Genomic DNA, 18,317 nt, shown 5'->3' on the forward strand with positions numbered 1-18,317 from the left:
GTGCAGCTGGTCCAAGGAGAAAATGTGTGTCAGTGCATGTGAGCTCATGCGAAACGTAAAACCGGGCGTGCATGAGCCGTCGTCTCCACCCCCCCCCAGTGCATTAGCATTAACATGAGGGACCTCACAGTTAGCATGATGGGAAAATCACACCGATGCAACCAGGAGGAGAGGAAATAGTGAGTTCTTCATTCCAACTGAGGTTATGAAGGGAAAGGGATCGTGTGGAATCTGTTTTGATAGCAATGATCGGCAAAGTCCAACACGAAGAGTCGGAAAACAACCACGATAAAGAGATGAAATTTCCAAAAATTCCAACGTCCCTGGGTGGGCTTGAACCACCAACCTTTCGGTTAACAGCCGAACGCGCTAACCGATTGCGCCACAGAGACACATTTTTTTTAGTTCCATCTAACATGGAAAAGAACCGAACGGCAACGTGACAACATTCCTGGGATCAGAAGCCTCACCTTTCCCTCAGGGGCTTGACCTCTGACCCCTCGCTAACGTCAGTACTTTATCAACACGGGTCGGCTCATGTGGAGACGTTAGATCTTTTGGAAGCTGAGAGGACAGTTTGGAATGACGCTCAAACCGAATCTCTGGGTGTCCAAAAATTGCACCTCTTAAATTAGCAAAGACGTCTTTGAACTGGTTGAACCTTCCCAGTTCTTCTGCACCAGTTTGGAAATGGGAAGAAGGAAGGTGTTTCACCTCTGTTAGTAGTTACATTAGCTAAGGATGGGGCCGGATTTTGGCTCGGATTAAGAATGCATGGAATTCTCCCGTAGTTCCAGTTGATTTTAATCCTTTATTTTAAACCGTCCATCATGATTTAAAGGGTGTGAAATGTGAAGATGTGACGGCTTAGTTTCAAGGAATTTAAAGAAAGGCTGGAATTATAGCACCGCGGCGTTAAAAATCAAAAATTTCATCACACACTTCCAGGGAAATCCAGCAGATAATCTCCCCTTTAATCTCGACCATGCACACGGCGAAAAGATTAGAAAATAACGGGGCGTCGTGCACGGGAGGATTTCGTCCCGCCTCAGGGATCGACGACAGGTTTATTATTAAAATCACTATTTAACCAGTGTTGCCTGTTAGCCTTGTTAGCCTCCTGAGGTGTCATGTGACGCGCCTGTCAGCGCCTACCAGCCCCCGCCGGGTCGATCATCTGCTCGCCGCGTGTTTAGCGTCTGACCAACCTTTGCTAGGTGTTTACGGCTAAACACCGGCGCCACGCTTGTTTCCACAAAAACTAAATGTTTCTCTTTTCCTGACATTCAGGTTTGACACAAGCATGGCTAACAGGTTAGCATGCGGCTAACAGGTTAGCATATGGCGGCGTTAGCTGTGGTGCACCCCCTGCCGCTCCAATCGACCTTGGAATCCCGATGCCGTAAAGGATTCTAGCGGCGGTTATTACCCTCAACGACCAATGGCGTCATCAGCATATTATGTTAATCTAATGGGGGTCCACCGGTGGGGGAGGGGCTCTAATCCCAGCCCGCCTCCCCCTCACCTGGGCCGTCAGGACTCACCCATGCGTCCCCCGGTGAGTGAGTGATGAACGCTGATTGAAGGTCATTACTTAGCGCCCTGCTGAACTTCTGACCCCGACGCCAGTGGGGGGGAGGCGGGGTAAACGCCCACCCCCCACCCCCCCCCTTCCTGACGCCAGGTTGGAGCGGCGGTTGGGTTAAACATTCCAACACCAGCCACCTCCATGCAGGCGCATATGGACACGCATGTATGGGGAGGTTTACACACAACAACGCGACACACACACACACACACACACACACACACACACACACACACAAAGAGGATTCGATATCATAATCAACCTCTAATCTCCAGTGGGGGGGGGGGGTCTCTGCGATCGACCAGCTTAGAACGCTTCAATCCTATTTCATCTGCTTATAATTCCAGTGCTCATAACTTTTAGGACTTACTGGGGTCAAGGTAAGGTGAACCCTCAGGCGACCCCGACAAGGCCTGTAACGAGTCGATCCAGAGTGGGGGGGGGGGATAACATCGACCGCTGACGTCTTTATGTCGCTGCCAACTTTTTCAGCGAGAGTCATCCGAGGTTTTCCGCTCTGATTTGTCAGCATGAAATTTTTTTTTCATTCATCAGCCGGGAATAATGTGTAACGCAACAAAAAAAAAACTGCTCGTGACCGCACACACACACACACACACACACACACACACATGGCGAGTTATTAGAAACCCCGACGACGCCGTCATCTCCAGGGAGCCCGTTTAAACAGGCGCCGAGCGAAAAACGCTGGCGAGGAGAAAAAAGCTGAAAATTGGATCACAGCGTCTTTCTGGGGTTTTTAAAAAAAATTCTTTTTCTTTGTCGTCGTCTCAGCGTTCGTGTTTTTTGGGTTGTTGTTTTTTTTAGTGTCTTCTGAAAGATGAGCTAATCCAGCCGTGGAGCCCCAAGAGAAAACTGGGTGACTGAGGGGACGGGTATTACCCTGGGGAGAAAGAGAAGGAACCACATGTAGCTGGTTTTATTCAGGCTTACGTCTTCTTAGAATTCCTAGCGTGTATTTAGCGAGTCTTTCCTCTTCCCAAGGGGAGTGTCGGATAATTTCTTTCCCCTAAATAGACAAGCTGCCCCCCCCCCATCGCTCAAACACCCCCCCAGATGTACACATGCAGACCAGACTTGGGCAGATACAGTAACAACAGCTTACTTCTCTCCCCCCCCCCCCGGGACCATCCTGCTACCCTATATGGGTATCATGTGAGGGGTATTTCTGAGGGGGTTCATCTACGAAGGGCAGGAAGGGAAGTTCACCGCAAAAATAGGTGGTTTATTTTATTTATTTCTATTTTAAAAGGACGTGGGCAACCATGCGTCTTTCACGTTGGTGTTGAGGCGCCCACAAGGGGGCGACGAAGAGTCTTCTTCATTGTTTCCGTACAGTCTTAGCTACACTAACCTCCCCCCCCCGGATCCGAATTAGTCTTGAATGTAGAGCGAAAACGGGAAACCTCGCTTTCCTCATGCTATGCTAGACAAGGCTAGCTAGCTAAAGGCTAGCTAGCGTGTCCACGTTTGCAAATGCGAGCTACTGTTTAGCACGTTTTGTTCAAACCAACCTAAGTTGGAAACGTCGCCAATGTTTTTGTGGCAATTCAGGAAGTTTATTTTGCGTTAAGCTAAGCTAAGCTAGGATAATATTCATCCATCCAAACATGGGAGTGGATTGATCCTCTCGTCTTACCTCTAATTAAACATCTGCACATTATTCTTGTTGGTTGAAGACTTTATTGATCTCAGATGTTGAGTTTCGGGATCTTCTTTTTTTTTTTTTTTGGCCACCTGACCTGCTGGAGCCTCAAAGTTTTGCTGCCACTTAATTTGAATTTGGTTGCGTATAAATTGAACATTGTCTCCCCCACCCCCCCACACTCCCTATAATTAGGATCATTTTGCATGTTTCATTCCAGGAAAACTCAGTCGAAAATTATGGAAAATAAAATTACCATCCATTCTCTTTTATTGCCAGATTTGAAAGTCGGTAAATCAGTGAGATGGACAAACTGGCGTCGCTCTTTGGTTCCCTATTTGTTTGTTTTACGCTGTAACTGAAAATCGGGCGGCAAATCCAACTTTATGTAATGTTGAACGGATTAAAATAAGAGCGTGGCAGAATTAACCCTTTCCCTGTAGCAGTCATGTGACCTGGTGTAGCTGTGGATGGAAGCTTAATTAAAAAAAAAAATTCCCTTCTTTATCTCTATTAGTCTCTTTAATTGGCGAACAAGAAAGGCCTTAATCCAGGAGAACATATGCTGGGAAGTGGGGAAGGGGGGGGTTGGGGATGGAGAGGAAAAGACAAGGATGGGGAGGATGTGGAGAGATGCTGACGGAGAGGAGAGCGAATGAAATGTATGAAATGAAGAGATAAGAGAGAAAATGAGGTGTAAGCTAAAGCAAAGGTGCATGACATGAATGGAGAGATGAGGAGGGAGGAAGGGAGGGAGGGGGGAGGAGGTGAAGTCATTAAGAGCTTACGCTGCAGGGAGGAGGCCCCGGCAGCGCCCCGGGTGACGCAGGGTTAACTAATCCGAGCCCAGGTGGGTCCCCCGGGATCTGGACGGCACACTGCTCGAAGTTATCGAACCTAACAAGATTCCAGGTGATTTCTCTTGACTCTCCTCTTCCTCCCCCCGCCCCCCCTGGGACGTTCTGACTGGAGAGAGAAGAGGTGTTAGGACCGTCCCTGATTGGTTCAGATTCAAATCAGTCAGCTCACGATTGGCTGAGTGCTACAAGTCCATTTCCCTTGTGCCAGTTAGCCCAACTTAGCATTTTAGCACACAAGATAGTGAGTGTTCTTATTCATACTTGGTTAATGTCTCTTTGTTAGCATGCTAAAATTGGAGTTTGAATGAAATCCCAGTGTTAGCATCTGAACATCTGGATGAGCTAGCAGAAAACACATCCGGTAGCACATTTAGCTTCTAGATTAGCATTAGCCCCTTCTTTTGTAAAAACTGCAGCTGAAAGCTATTCCCAAACGGTAACCGTCGCAGCGTTTGAAATTTATCATCGTAGACGTGTGTCAAAAGATGTCGTTAAAGAAAAATCGGTTCTACGCAGACGACGCCATCCTCGCGCTGACTACAGCGACTCCGCCCTTGAAGCTTTAAATGATGCCTTCATGAAGTGCTGGTCGACCATGGGAATAAAGAATTCTTCCCAGCCTTTCGAGGAAACGCTCCAGGCAGAGGAACACCAGAAATGTGTCTTCTGTTTGGTCATGTGTTCTTTTTTTCCCCTTCTTCTCCTTTTTTTTATCCCACTTTCTCAATCTCCTTCTCTTTTTATGTCTCCCTAATTTTTTCCTCCACCGTCTCCATCTCTTCCACCACCACCGGTCTTTCCAGACAGTGGGCTGTGTGCTCTTTACTACGATGTTTACAGCGTTGCTCCATCTTGCTCTCGCCATAATTGGTCGTCTGGCTTCGTCTTCACACACTCATCACACACACACACACACACTCACACACACACACACACACACGAGAGAGTGCAGACAGAAAAGACCAGGAGAAAGGAAGAGGAGTGGCCACCGCTGTCTCCTTGGCCTGGCCAGCGTCTTCTGTTGATCTTGGTTGCAGGAATATTTAGCTTCAACGCTAATAGACGACCACGTAGGAGCCTCGAACAAGCGCACGTAACGTTGGGACCTAGAAGTCAAAGAATATCAAGACAGGTTGGGATACAGACGGAATACACAGATGCACGGGTTACCGTGAGAACCCGAACGCTGCAGCCTCGCAGTTAGCATTCAAATAATACCCCAGCGCCATATTTGCTTTTCATAAAGATAGCACAGGGCAAATAACATTACAGGCAAGCTTGCGATTGCAGAGGAAATGCAACATGACAGATGGCCGCTCCATTTTACCATCCACGCTCAGTAAATTCAATTGTGTCATAAATGCGTGTTATTGGTACCAACGGCCAACGCAGATCTTTACAGTCCGCGTTTGCAGGAAAAAAAAAAAAAGAGGGTTTCTGAACTGTAAACTGTAATCGTCTTATCCAAATAAATTTAACCTGAAACTGTTGAAGCGTGAGCTTCCCATTTAACTCGCTTCACATTGTAATGCTTTGTTACGCTCCTGGGATGGATCCAATTCCAATTTTATTTTATTTTTTTACCTCCATCTCCTCAATGGAGACGAAGGAGGGTTTGCTTGGCCTAGATTTATCTGCCCTGGTTAGACCAGGGGGGTTTAATGGGAAGATAATGATATCAGCGCAGATTTACCTGGGCAGAGTCCTGCAGATAAATGGGTCAGAAGGATGAAGGGATGGAGCCACTCAGCAGGAAACAGACCCAACCGTAAGAGGCAGTGGGATTGAAAGAGGCTGGGTGGGAAGGATTAAAAGTTGAAGTACGATTCATTCATTCTTCTACGAGATAATCATGCTGTCTGCTCTGATAGCGCCGTCGTGTTAAGTTTCTCCTGATGCTCGTTTGATTTGATTGGGGAAATATCTGTGATGGTGAAGGCATGAAAACACCATTAGCCCAGCCCTTGGGTTAACCTATGCTACTTCCTGTTAGCCCCATGTGTGATTTGATCACGTTTTAAAACAAGCAAAAAGAGTAAAATTAACTATATAGATTATTTCCACTAATTAGACAGTTTCAGGAGCTTAGACTCTTAAGGGAGATTATAGTTGAAGAGCATCTGCAGGGAGGTAAATCCCACCCCATGAGCTCCAGATACTGGTGGTGATCATGGTGGTGGCGGCGGTTGATTAACTGTCTTGACGAGTCCTGACGAACTGGTTGAGAGTCCCGAGACTTCAGTGCTGTTGGGTTAAACATCAAGCTTTCTTTGCTCTCAGAAGGCTTGCTTGCTAACACGCTACCTACCGCCTAATGTAAAGAAACACGCGTCGGTGAAAAGGGTCTTCCTCGCGGCGCCGTCGCACAATCTGTTTGCGATGAAGACTTTCAGAATCCGATCGAGGCGTGAAAGGCATTCAGAAATAAACTGTTGACTAAGTGTTCAGACTTTCACTGGAGCGCCACGTGAATCACGATGTGAGCTCACAAGATGTTCGTGTGAGTTCTCATAGTCTGTTCATAGTCTGAGGCTAACGCTAACTCAATGGGGTTAGGCTACAACCTGGAGAGACACCAAGAAAACCATTATAGTGTTATCTGCAAAATTCAAATGCAAACATTTTCAGTCATTATTCAACTCCACTGCTTGAAGTTCATTCCACCCCACCTCTGATTCCAGCCAATGACAGCGCTGTTTAGGTCCCAATCTGGACCTATGGATGCAACCTCTTTTATGCAACACAATCGCTCACTGTCGCGTATTGACACACCTCTAAATCAGTGGCTCCATCTGCGCTTGGCCTAGTTTTGGTTCGCATTGGTGGCATTCCAGACCTACTTCTCAACAGGGACAAACATACACGCAGTGTGCCGGGCGTGGATAAATATAGCCGTGACATTGAAATGCTCTGCAGTTTGGCGACTCAATCCAAGTCGGTGGGATTGCATAGCGATCGCACAAACCCCGCAGTGCGAAAGGAAAGAAAAAGTGTTTAACGACCCCAGGTTGCATAAGAGATGTGCAATGACTCAGCAAGCAGGGCTAACGCCACAAGGCGTTACATGGACTGAACATGTGTATGTGTATGTGTATGTGTGTGTGTGTGTGTGTGTGTATGTGGGTGTTGTTCACACACACCTACAGGTATGGGCCTGCCTAGGATTCGAGGGTAAACGCTCCGATCGTGTTTCTCACCGTAAAAATTTCCAATATCCCACGATCGTGGAGTGCTGCCCCGAAGGCGTCAGCTCGTTCAGGAGAGAGACGCGAAGTTTGCGCCAGTCGGACACTAGCTGGTGTGTTTGGCACACAATGAAAGGGCAAAAGGTGTCGGCGTTCACAAAGAAAAAGCGGGAACATTTGTTTAGAAAGGAAGACACCTGATAGGAACGTTGTGTGCGAGGAGAGGGAAGGGGCACCAACGTTACCACGGTTACTTGAACAGTCTCAGAAACCTGTGTTGAAACTTTAGTATATTGGGTTTCAATCAATTTTGTCCAACTTGGTTCAAGTTAGATAAGTAGTTGGATCTCCCGCCCACTTAAAGTCACCGTGATCCCAACAGGAAATGAAGATGCCACTCAGGCCATCCAATGGGTGGAATACTTGGATCAGTGCTCCGAAGAGCTGCTTCAAAAATAATAAAAAGTTAACGTCTGACAGCAGATTTTACTTTCACGTTAAGAACATTCAGCGATACTCAGACACCCAACCCACTTCCACTTCCCCGTCATGTTTAAGTTGACCAAAACCTCTCATTGCAGTGAGAATAAGTTTGGCTTCCAGGCTGGACACCCTCCCCGATCCCGATGTCGTGTTTCAGTGAATGAATGTAAGGTGAGCAGGTGAGGACTGAAACGCTCGAGTAGGGCATGAATAATGGAAGCCGATGCAGACGAGCTACTGCTGGTAGCTACGGCTGCTCCTGACAGCGCCCTGTCCTTTCGGATTCCGTGGAAGCCTCCGGGCGTGTGCTCCGGTAACATCCACCTTCAGATATCCAAATATCCTGTTGACATTTGGATTGAAAAGCTGATCCGATCGAGTTTTTACAAAACATTGGCGCTTTTCCTTCAGCGCTGATATGAGTCATTGTTGGTGAAGCAAATATTGTTACAGTTGATGAGTCACAGCTTCCCTACTGTATGTTTACCGAGCTCAGAACCAACACAAGGCAGGGATATCCCTGGGAGTCAGGACACTCCTTGGGCCAACTTCTCTCCACCTTATGGATTTAGTATCTGCACTTTGTTTAACCAGGGAATGTTAGCTGTGCACACCCTGCACACTCATTATTGGCATTCACACCTGGGAGCAATGACAGCCCACTTCAGCTCAAGTAAGACTCAAAGTAGAATAAACGGAGTGTCTTATGTGATGTCATGAATCTTGTGACATCTTGTGATCTGAAAAGTTGAACAAACGTGACTCAGAGCAGAATTCCTGTTAATACTAAAGGACAGGACTGAAGATGGACTCATTCTGGGTGAATGGATGAGTCTTGAAAAACGGCTCCCGAGTCAGACTTTTTGGTTAATTTCGGTCGCCATGTGTGTTCACATCCAGGATAAAAATCATTTGGTTGATTTTGTGTGAATATTTCGTAACCGATGTGTCAATGCTGAACTATGAGTTGATTAAAACTTACAAGAATTCCATTGATTCCATGAGAACCTGGTAAACTTCATCTGCTGAAAGGATGGTTTGCTAAAAATTATGACAACCAAATCATTGGTTAAAGTGTTTGAAGTGGAAAATACCTTCATATTTTCTTGCAAAAGAACATGTTGTTGACCGTGAAGACAAAAATTCAAGAAAAAGACAAAAAACAGCAATAAAAACAAAAATATAAGAGGAGATGTTTGGTAAATTTCCGTCAGGACTTGGCAACCCAGAGAGAGAAACAGGAAGTAGAGACCAGATTGGGAAACAGGTGAGGATTGGACACAGGTGAAAGTCACTAACAGTCTAAAAGGAGGGAAAACAGATTAAGGGAGGAAATTTGAAGACAAATGCAACAGAAAAGTCCAACGAATTCACAACATTTTAGGGGAACAAAGGAACCTGTCGATGGCATCGGAACATGAAACGAAGATGACTCTTTCACACCCGAATAAGCATCGGAACCCTCCTGACTAAGCTCAATGAATTGTTTTGTAAGCAATTTGGAGGCAACACGAGTACCGCACTTAAATTTTCCGCTTTATGTCTATGCATAATTTGATAAACAAGTAGTATTATGGGTCGGTTCAGGAGTTATCGTAACCTGTGCGAACTCCCTGATGGCTTTGTTGCCACATCAGAATGTGGTCCATGTCATATTGACAATCAACAGAGCTCCAGTGGACATTCGTCTGCAATGGAAGTTTCTTGCGAGGGCCGATCGGGGCGTGGCGTGGCGTCAACCAAAGGGCGACGATCCGGCGTGATGTCAGGGTGTCCTTGAGACTGTGCTTCAGACCTCCTTTACAATTCCCATTGGTAAACACTGCTTCTCGCCTCCCTCCCCGTTCTGGTGTGTCTTTCCTCTGGTACATTTCGTGCTTTAGCGCGTGAGTATCATCCCTCGAGGCTGTGGGAGATAGCGAGAGTATGCCAAAGCAGCATACCGTCTCCCCCATAGCGGTGCTCGGGATGCTTGGCATTGCTCCATGATTGTTCACACCTCCCGTCGCAAGGGGTTAGCGATAGCTGCGAGACGAGGCTATAGGTTAATGTTGATGGGGGGATGGTTTGTGTTTAGTGGCCTAGCATTGATGCAGGCATCTTGTTGAGCATTGTAGGTGGGTCACAGCTGCTGGCTGACATTGAACCAGTGCCGACAAGTGTCTCCTTTGAACATATCTGTTGACAAATCAATACTAAAAGTCATTTTCGATTTGTGGTCAACACCTAAACAGTGGATTACTACCTATAATAAAGAGGTGTCCGTCGTATCCTCGCTAACGTTCGTTTTGTAATGACAGATTTCCATTGTAGTTAAGTTTTACGGGTGGTTTACCTCGGCTGAAATCAGATTAAGGTGACATTTCAGGGCAGAGAAATGAGTCGCTCCGGGGTGTCAAAAACACGTCTGTCTCCTAGCGCACCTGTGCAGGAATCGTCTCGATTCGCCTCACCTGTTCAGGTGGACGTGTGACCATCTTAGCAAATGCTTATGCCGTAAAAAATGTTTCTTCAGAACAAAGAACTCTTGTATTGTTAGTTTTGGTAGCAGAGTGCTCACCAGCGGTAGCATTAGCTTGACATACCTGCTAATGAAGCAGGCGTTAGCGCCGTGCCCAAACCGCACCAAATTATACTGTAGTTTAATGGGTTACTTTAAATTCAGATTTTACAATGACGTATGCAGACTTCATATTGTTATATAAGCTAACATGTTATGTAGCCGCCATAGCTTACCTCAGACAAATACTACTATAATACTACACCTGTCACAGCTCATTGCATACCATACAACAAAGACAGAAGCGCGTTAGCAGGTTTTGAGAGGCTCATTAAATACAGGTTGGAATCAAAGAGTTTGTCATTAGGAATTTTACGAGCAGACTTCAGGCTAAATAAAAACTTTTAATAAGCTGCCTGATGAGCGTCAGACGGAACGCTCAGCTTTCAACGTGGTTAATTTCACTTTAATCACACATCTGCTCAAATCAGCCAAAGCCTACAACAGACCGGCCTCAGGTGAGAGGAAAACTCCGAAACTGCGTCACATTTTGAATTCCAGGAAACAATTGAGATAGGCTAGGCTAAGCAATGTGGATGCAAGTCCTTTTATTGTGCAACAGTCTACATTTTTTGGGGGTAGTAACGACTTCTGAAATAAATCAGAATCAGAAAAGAGAATCCAACCCCAACCAATTTCCTGTGCTGGGTTTAGCTACGTGAGCCATACTTTTTTAAGGGCTACAGTAAAGTCTTCAGACGTCGGTGTCGTCCTGGTTCCTGTGGTGCAATGGCTCTTTGGGGAAGTTTTCTGCTTTAAATGTGTGGAAACGTGGTTAATCTAAGGAAGGCAGCACATATGACCCTCGCCTGCTTAATATAGCCATGACACGAAATGGAATGCGCCTGTACGGTCTGTCTGACGGGAAACCGTTGTCTGGGTGATGCTCAGATGATGCTTGACTTGACTAGCTCTCATTGTTCACATCACATGCAGACCGAGGGTGATGGGTTTGACACCCTAATGGGGGGGAGCACATGTTGGTAATTCACATGTATGTAGAGGGCTGCACGTATCTGAACACGCCAGTAAGGAGACGCATGAAGAAACGAGTCGACTTCTACTAAAATCAGTCGGGACGTTCACACCTTATGAATGTGAACCCGTCAACCCTTGAATGACAGCACCTGACTCTTTGTGTGTGTATGTGTGTGTGTGTGTATGTGTGTATGTGTATGTGTATATGTGTGTGTGTGTGTGTGTGTGTGTGTGTGTGTGTGTGTTTTGGAAGAGGGGAAAGAGGTGTTGCTATGTTCTGTCACGTGTGTTCACACCGAGGATGGCAGAGGGGCACTGAAGGTTAACAGTGTCGGACTTGTGTTGGATTTCACACACACACACACACACACACACACACACACACACACACACACACACACGCACACACACACGGCTTTGTCCACAGGAACTATGTGATTGAAGTGATATTTAATAGTTTTAATCCTGCGTTCCGCTCAGCAGGGGGTCTTGATTCCAAAACCCGGTTGTAAACCACTAACAAGAACCCAAGAAGAAGAAGTTCCTCTAGACTTTTTTGTGGGAGTCTCCGATGGGACACCCCTGCTGTCAGGTTAGCCACCCAAAGCTACACCTCCTGCTAAACTAGCTTAGCTCAGTTGGTGCCAGAGACGTCCCACCAGGTACGTTTGGAAAACCAAAAATGGGAGATTGAAATCAAAGCGGTGAAACATGGTGGAAAGTCACGTCGTCCTTAGCACGGAGGAGCTGAGATCAGTTAGCATTAGCTGCTAACACTACAGGTTTTGCTCTGTAACCATTCGATGAAGGAGCCGCTATTATATTTTATTCCCATTAGACATGAAGAGACGCATTTTGAGGCTTTAAACAAATAACACCAGCGCGAGGGCAGTTCAGGTCATCGGTGGTGAAGGAAAACAAAAGACTCTTTTTTTGTTGCGCGTGTCTCTTTTTGCATCGTGACATCATCCTCGCGCATCAGAAACTAAAAAGTGTGATTCATAAAATGGGAAAAGAAAGAGAGAAATGCGTCTGGGTTTGGTGGGAAGGCTTCGCTCCATTGTGCCACCATTTCTCTGATGTATTCACTCAGTAATTTCATTGAACATTAATTGAATCTGGGTGGGAAATGAAGGTGCAGTGGAACAGAACGAAGCATATGAATAATATTTCAAGAGCTAATTATACTTAAGGGGAATTATCTAACTGGACTTTCCAGTTGCCATTCACCCAAGTCAAATTAATTCACCATGCAAATCCGCCTCTTTATCAGGAAGGGGTGGGGGGGCATAAATGATCACTTCAGCTTTAATTCCCGCAACCGTCTTCCTGGAAGACGAGAATGGAATTTGCGTCAAATTGCGGGTGAATCATCTTCCTTCAGCAAGAAACTTCGAGAAACGCGCTTTAATGTTTTCCTCCCAAACGAGAATTCAAAGAGCTGCTTTTTCCGAAAAATGTGATTAAATGCGTGATATTTATTCCTACTACGTCTTTATTCAGCTGGAAGTGGCGTAATCCTGATCCTAATCGGATGTCAGCATCCAAACTTGGACGTTAGCTCAGGCTAATGCGTCGCGAGGAGCTTCATTATATATATATATATATATATATATATATATATATATATATACACACACACACACACACACACACACACACACACACCACACACTGATTTTAATTTTTAAAAAAGCACAAAAATGCGGCCACCGCTTTGTTTTTATTAGCAAAAATAGCTTTGCAGCATTTCTGATGGATCCATTCATCAAGAAAGAACAGCTAGCTTTAGCTTCAGATGAGGAGGAAGACGAGGATGAGGAGGAGGGCTTCCAGGGTCCTGCCTCCCCTTGTTCACAGGACCAGGAGACGGGGGGAGGCCTGGCCTCCCCCCGTCTCCTGAATGGACGAAGAAATCAAAACCTCAACAGGCTCCATTGTGCCGGAGCATCAAACGGCGCGGTGGCGCGGCGGAGGCTTTGATGGCGAGGCAGACGCGGGAGGGGAACGGGTTTGGTTTGCACCCTGGCTCGTGACCTCACAGGGACACGCTGGCGCACACACAGGTGCAGGCGTGCGGACGAGGACACATCCCTTGTGTTATCTCTTTGATGAGCATCTGGGCTTCTCCCCGAGGCGACAGGAGCTAACGGGGTTTAGCGTAGCGTTCAGTCATTCACCTGAAGGGATCCTGGAAAACGCACGACCTCATCGTTTAAATATCACCTGCAGGAGGATATCACCTCAGTTCTTTTGCATTTCAAAATGTGCAAACCGTTTTTACAACCCAGTCGGTGACATCAGAAATGGCAAAATGCAAAACGCCTGTATGCTAATAAAGCTAACTGACGACAGGTGATAGCTTCATGAAGCGTCACCTTTAGTTTTTCTCAAGCTGTCATTGTCATTGAGATAGCTAGCATATGTTAACGTTCCCGTATAGCATTTACATACACAATTACGTGTAACGGTCTGCAGCGTTAGCATGCTAGCATTTGTCAACCGCATGGAAAGGCTTACAAGCCAGAAAAAAATCATCCAGTCAGTAGAAATGTCAATAAAACAAATTATTTTAGGGGATTAAACCAAGGCATGTGATCAGTTCTGTAAGTGGATTGAAGGACGACCTTTGCAGACGACCTTGAGTCGGAGGCTTTGGCGGTTTTTCCTATTAATCGTCTGTTTCTGACGCCGGTCGGGCCGACGTGTGAACAGAGCCCAGCTGCAGCTCTCGTCAAACCTCGTTGGCTCTGGAATGATTTTGATTACTCTCTCCAGTATTTTCATCAGCCGTCGCCGCCACCTGACCTTTTTTTTTTGTTTTTCCTGAGCCCAGATATGCTGTTTGTGTTGCTACGGACCGGCTTTAGCGGACCGGTGTGTGCCAGAACTCGCAAGTCAACATGGAGGAATTTTAAATATTGAACATGTATTTTTCCACGGTGTTTTTCCAGAGACTTACAGTAAACACGAGGCGTGAACACTTCCTGAAAGTGGCCAGGTGACACCGGATCAAAGGGATTTTCTGTTAATCATTTCACCCGCGGAAGAAAGGGCGAAATTCCTTTGGATTGGACATTTTGTTCTGAAGCCTTCATGTGACCTGGTCCGGTTTTAGAGCCTTTACTTTACCCACCCGGGTCACAAGTGGCAGAGTTCCCAGCAGGGAAAACGTCAGAGGAGGGGTGGGGGGCGGATCAAGCTGGAGGTCACCTTGGAGCGTTGACCTGAGTGTGGTCAAACAACGGAAAGTCACAGCGCTCCGTAATCAGGGGTTAACTCTGAGTCCCGATAAGAGATGAAAGCGAGCGGGAAAAGATCGCAAATAAGCAAACGCTCGTGAAAACTCCGCGTCTAGGAGATTAACTTATCTCGCTTTTTAGGAATGGAACGCTCTGCGTTTATTTTGTACGCATTTCTGCGAGTTTTCTTAGAATTTTCGGATACGGAAAAGATGGACGAAACAGTTGGAGTTCTGGGGGCGGAGCAAAGTAGGTACGATCAAGAAATATTTCCAATGTATCGTAATCACTGCCCCCTAGTGGACAAATCGATGCTAACGTAACAGACGCACGCAGGTATGTGAGCGTCAGCTTGTCACTGACGCACATATTAGCGTAGCATGAAAGGATATATTTATATTTGCCTTGAGGCTACGCAAGCGTGACCAGACTGGACTTTGTGTTTCGATCTTTTTAAATCGGATTCGAAACACTTCCGTATGCCGTCCAGATCGGAAACAGATCGGAATTCACGTGGCTTTGCGCGTCAACCTTGACCGATGCGTGACATGACAACAACATCGCAAGTCAGCTGATCAGCTGATTGCGATCAGCTGTTCTTCGAATTGTGCTGGTGACAATGTGACCACAAGTGTTCGGAATTTTCCCGACTTTGTTGGACAAAATTCTTTGGCACTCGTGTTGCATATCAACATCATTTGATGTGACTTTAACACACACAAACACACACACACACACACACACACACACCAGGAAGCCTGTTGCCTGTATTGACATTATTTTCATAAATAAAAGCTTAAAACCAAACCGGCCGTCTTTACTGGAACCAGTGACGGCGGTGGAATGTTTTGATGGTTTCATGTTCAAAATGGAAAACTGGGATGGAAAAATTCTGGTTGGGAATTATTTACACACCAACACAGCGTGGATTAAGGACAAACACACACACCTCGTGAAAGTCAAGGTGTTCTCTTCTCCTTGGTGGAAAGTTTGCGATAACCATAATCGTGGTTCACTAATCAGCTGAGAGGGAAGGGGGCGTCGCCCCTCCTGGTTTTGGTGTGTTTGCGTGAGGGAGTGTGTGAGCCGTGTGTGTGTGTGTGCTTGTGTTTGCATGTGGGTGTGTGTGTGTGTGTGTGTTCAGGGGTCTTGGACAAACAAAGGCAGGGGTCCTGTTGACGAACCAATTAAAGAGCAGGAAGAATGGGGGAGGACACGCCGTCCCAGCATGCTTTGCCCGTCACTCAAATTAGAAATGACAGGGAGAGCGAAAACAATCAGGCTGCTATGGAGCAAACAAAGGTTCCGGAAACATCCTGTTTGATTATGGGATGCACACACGTGAGGAAGAGTTCCTTCTTCTCTGCTCATTCAAGAATTTATTATTATAATGAAGGAAACTGAGAGAAAAAACAGAATCATTCAAGTCCAAATGTTTGTTTTGTTTAATTTAAATGGTACAAGTTTTCACTTCCTGTTCTTTTTGGCCCAGGATGATGTGAAAAACAAACATTAAAGTTGTGTTTTCAAACAAAACCTAAATTTTAAAAATAAGATGATCAGTGTGTCGATACACTTTTAGGAATTTGTGCAAATAAACATAAAAATAAAGACAAATTTTGCATCACGTCATCGAGGGCTAACGTCCTTGCATGTTTGAGTTGCAGCTGACTTTTTATGAAAACAATTACTATTTAATTAATATTTAATATAAAATATAATATTAAAATTAATCATGGATTAACTCAAATTTCAAATTGTAAATAAAATTTTGTATTAATTTTTATTCAAATTTAATCACATTTATATATGTGTGTATATATATATATATATATACTGTATACACATATATATGTACACAGTATATGTACGTATGTATATAAATATATATATATATATGTTTAAAAAAAAATGTTTATGTATACACGTATATATATTTTTAAATATATATATGTAATATTATTATTATAATTATTATTATTAATTCCCTCGTCTGTCACTGAATGAACTGGAATAATGAACTGTCCATGATCGGAATGACTGGAATGTTCCAACTCTTTGCTTATTTTCCAAATTGAAGAAGAAAAACATAAAAGGGAAATTAAGACTCCTTCCCGTACCGAGACGTCTTTAACGCCGTCATCTCCACCAGGAACCCGACACGCGTTGCGTTCAGGAGCACAGAGGCTTCATCTGTTTCAAAACGGGATCTGAACGGGGGCCGGCGTTCCCCGGCAGGGTGCTGCGCCCCCCGGGAATGTCTTGTGATGTTGTGGTGTTAACGACTTCCCAAGACGTTTGAGATGGAGAAGATAAAACCTTCATTAGCATACAGGCAGAATCACAAGCTAACGTTGACACAGGTTCCCCCCCATCCCTCACCCCCCCTTCTACATTCACCTTCACAGGTCAACCCAACAACCAATCAGGACGCAAGAAAAGACTTCAGTTCCTTATTCCTGATGATTTGAAGGAAAACTAGGGAGGGGGGGGGTCTCACAGGTGTCTCTCCCCTTTGAAGGGGGGCTTCCTCCCTCGCCTTGAAAGGAAGAAAATAATTAACACCTTTGTGGTTGCCATGCCAACACGTCATCTCTCTCTTTCTGCGCTCTCAGCTGTGAGCATTCCTGCTCGTAATTACCCAACAGTTCAAGGACCCTCCACAATTACCCACAATCCACCTGCACCTCCATCCGAGCAGCGAGGAGGTCTTCATTTCATACAACGGAAATAAAGCTTTGAAAAGGTCACGCCCCTTTCACCGGAGGGCATGGTCGACAGTTGCCATGACGTTTCATGAATCGCGCTTGTTGATGCCTATATTTTTTAAAATTTCGAGTCAAAAACCTTTTTTCAAAAATGTACTCGTATTTCAAATATCGCGATGTTAAATCTTTTTGCGCTTTGTGGGTAAAATGAATGGCTAATGACCTAGTTTAGCTAGCGTTTCCTGTAATTATAGTTGGACAAATACACATTTGCTAATTTATCTTTGGACGTTAAACATCACCATCGCGTCGTTATCGCCGATAGGACTAATAAAGCTTTCAGCCCCCACCGCCCCCCGCCGCGATGCTGCTATTGACACGTGAGCTAACAGCTGATTACATCCACAGGAAGTAATTGGACTCGTGGTTATTCAACACGCTCGCCGTTATCTTCCGTGCACACGGCGTCGGTCGGGGACGTTGTCATTACGATGGGAGAGCCGACCAATCACAGGAGTCGTGTATTTCAAACTGCTGAGCGAGCAAAAAGCCCATTGATGCAATTAGCTGGGCCGTCGTTAGGAGGCATCTGATCGCTGACGCTTCCTGATTAATTCTCATTATCTGCGTGTGTGTGTGTGTGTGTGTGTGTGTGTGTGTGTGTGTGTGTGTGTGTGTGTGTGTGTCGGGGAGGAGGCGACGGGGCGACTGAACTGTGACTTTTCAATATGGGGGCTCATTATGCTAATCATTGTAATTACAGGAGCCCGAAGGACCCAAATGAAGTATTTTTGTATCCACGCAAACGCGTCTGTCGCGATTTCATCGTCACGTTTCCGCGGTGACCGTCCCATTTTCTCAATCCGGCCTGACGCCGCATGTTAAAAAAGTTGGTGGGTTTACATCATTGTGATGTCACAGGATTGGGTTTCAGCTGGCGTAGATAATTAGGTGTATAATTAGATGTGAAAGGATGTTTAACGTGATGAAAGGAAAGCGCTGCAGCGTTGCATTATGGGAAATGTATTTTGGAGGTGCGGCGGTAGA

At 45.6% G+C, this 18,317-nt stretch overlaps 1 non-coding gene across 1 annotated transcript; it reads right to left on the reverse strand.

Annotated features, from left to right (window-relative positions):
* Positions 1–318: 318 nt before the first annotated feature.
* Positions 319–392, reverse strand: trnan-guu (transfer RNA asparagine (anticodon GUU)). Its single transcript has one exon. It is a non-coding gene; the product is annotated as a tRNA-Asn (tRNA).
* Between the last annotated feature and the right edge of the window lie 17,925 nt (positions 393–18,317).

Source organism: Antennarius striatus, chromosome 22 (assembly GCF_040054535.1).
Source record: "Antennarius striatus isolate MH-2024 chromosome 22, ASM4005453v1, whole genome shotgun sequence".
In the NCBI taxonomy this organism is placed as follows: Eukaryota; Metazoa; Chordata; class Actinopteri; order Lophiiformes; family Antennariidae; genus Antennarius; species Antennarius striatus.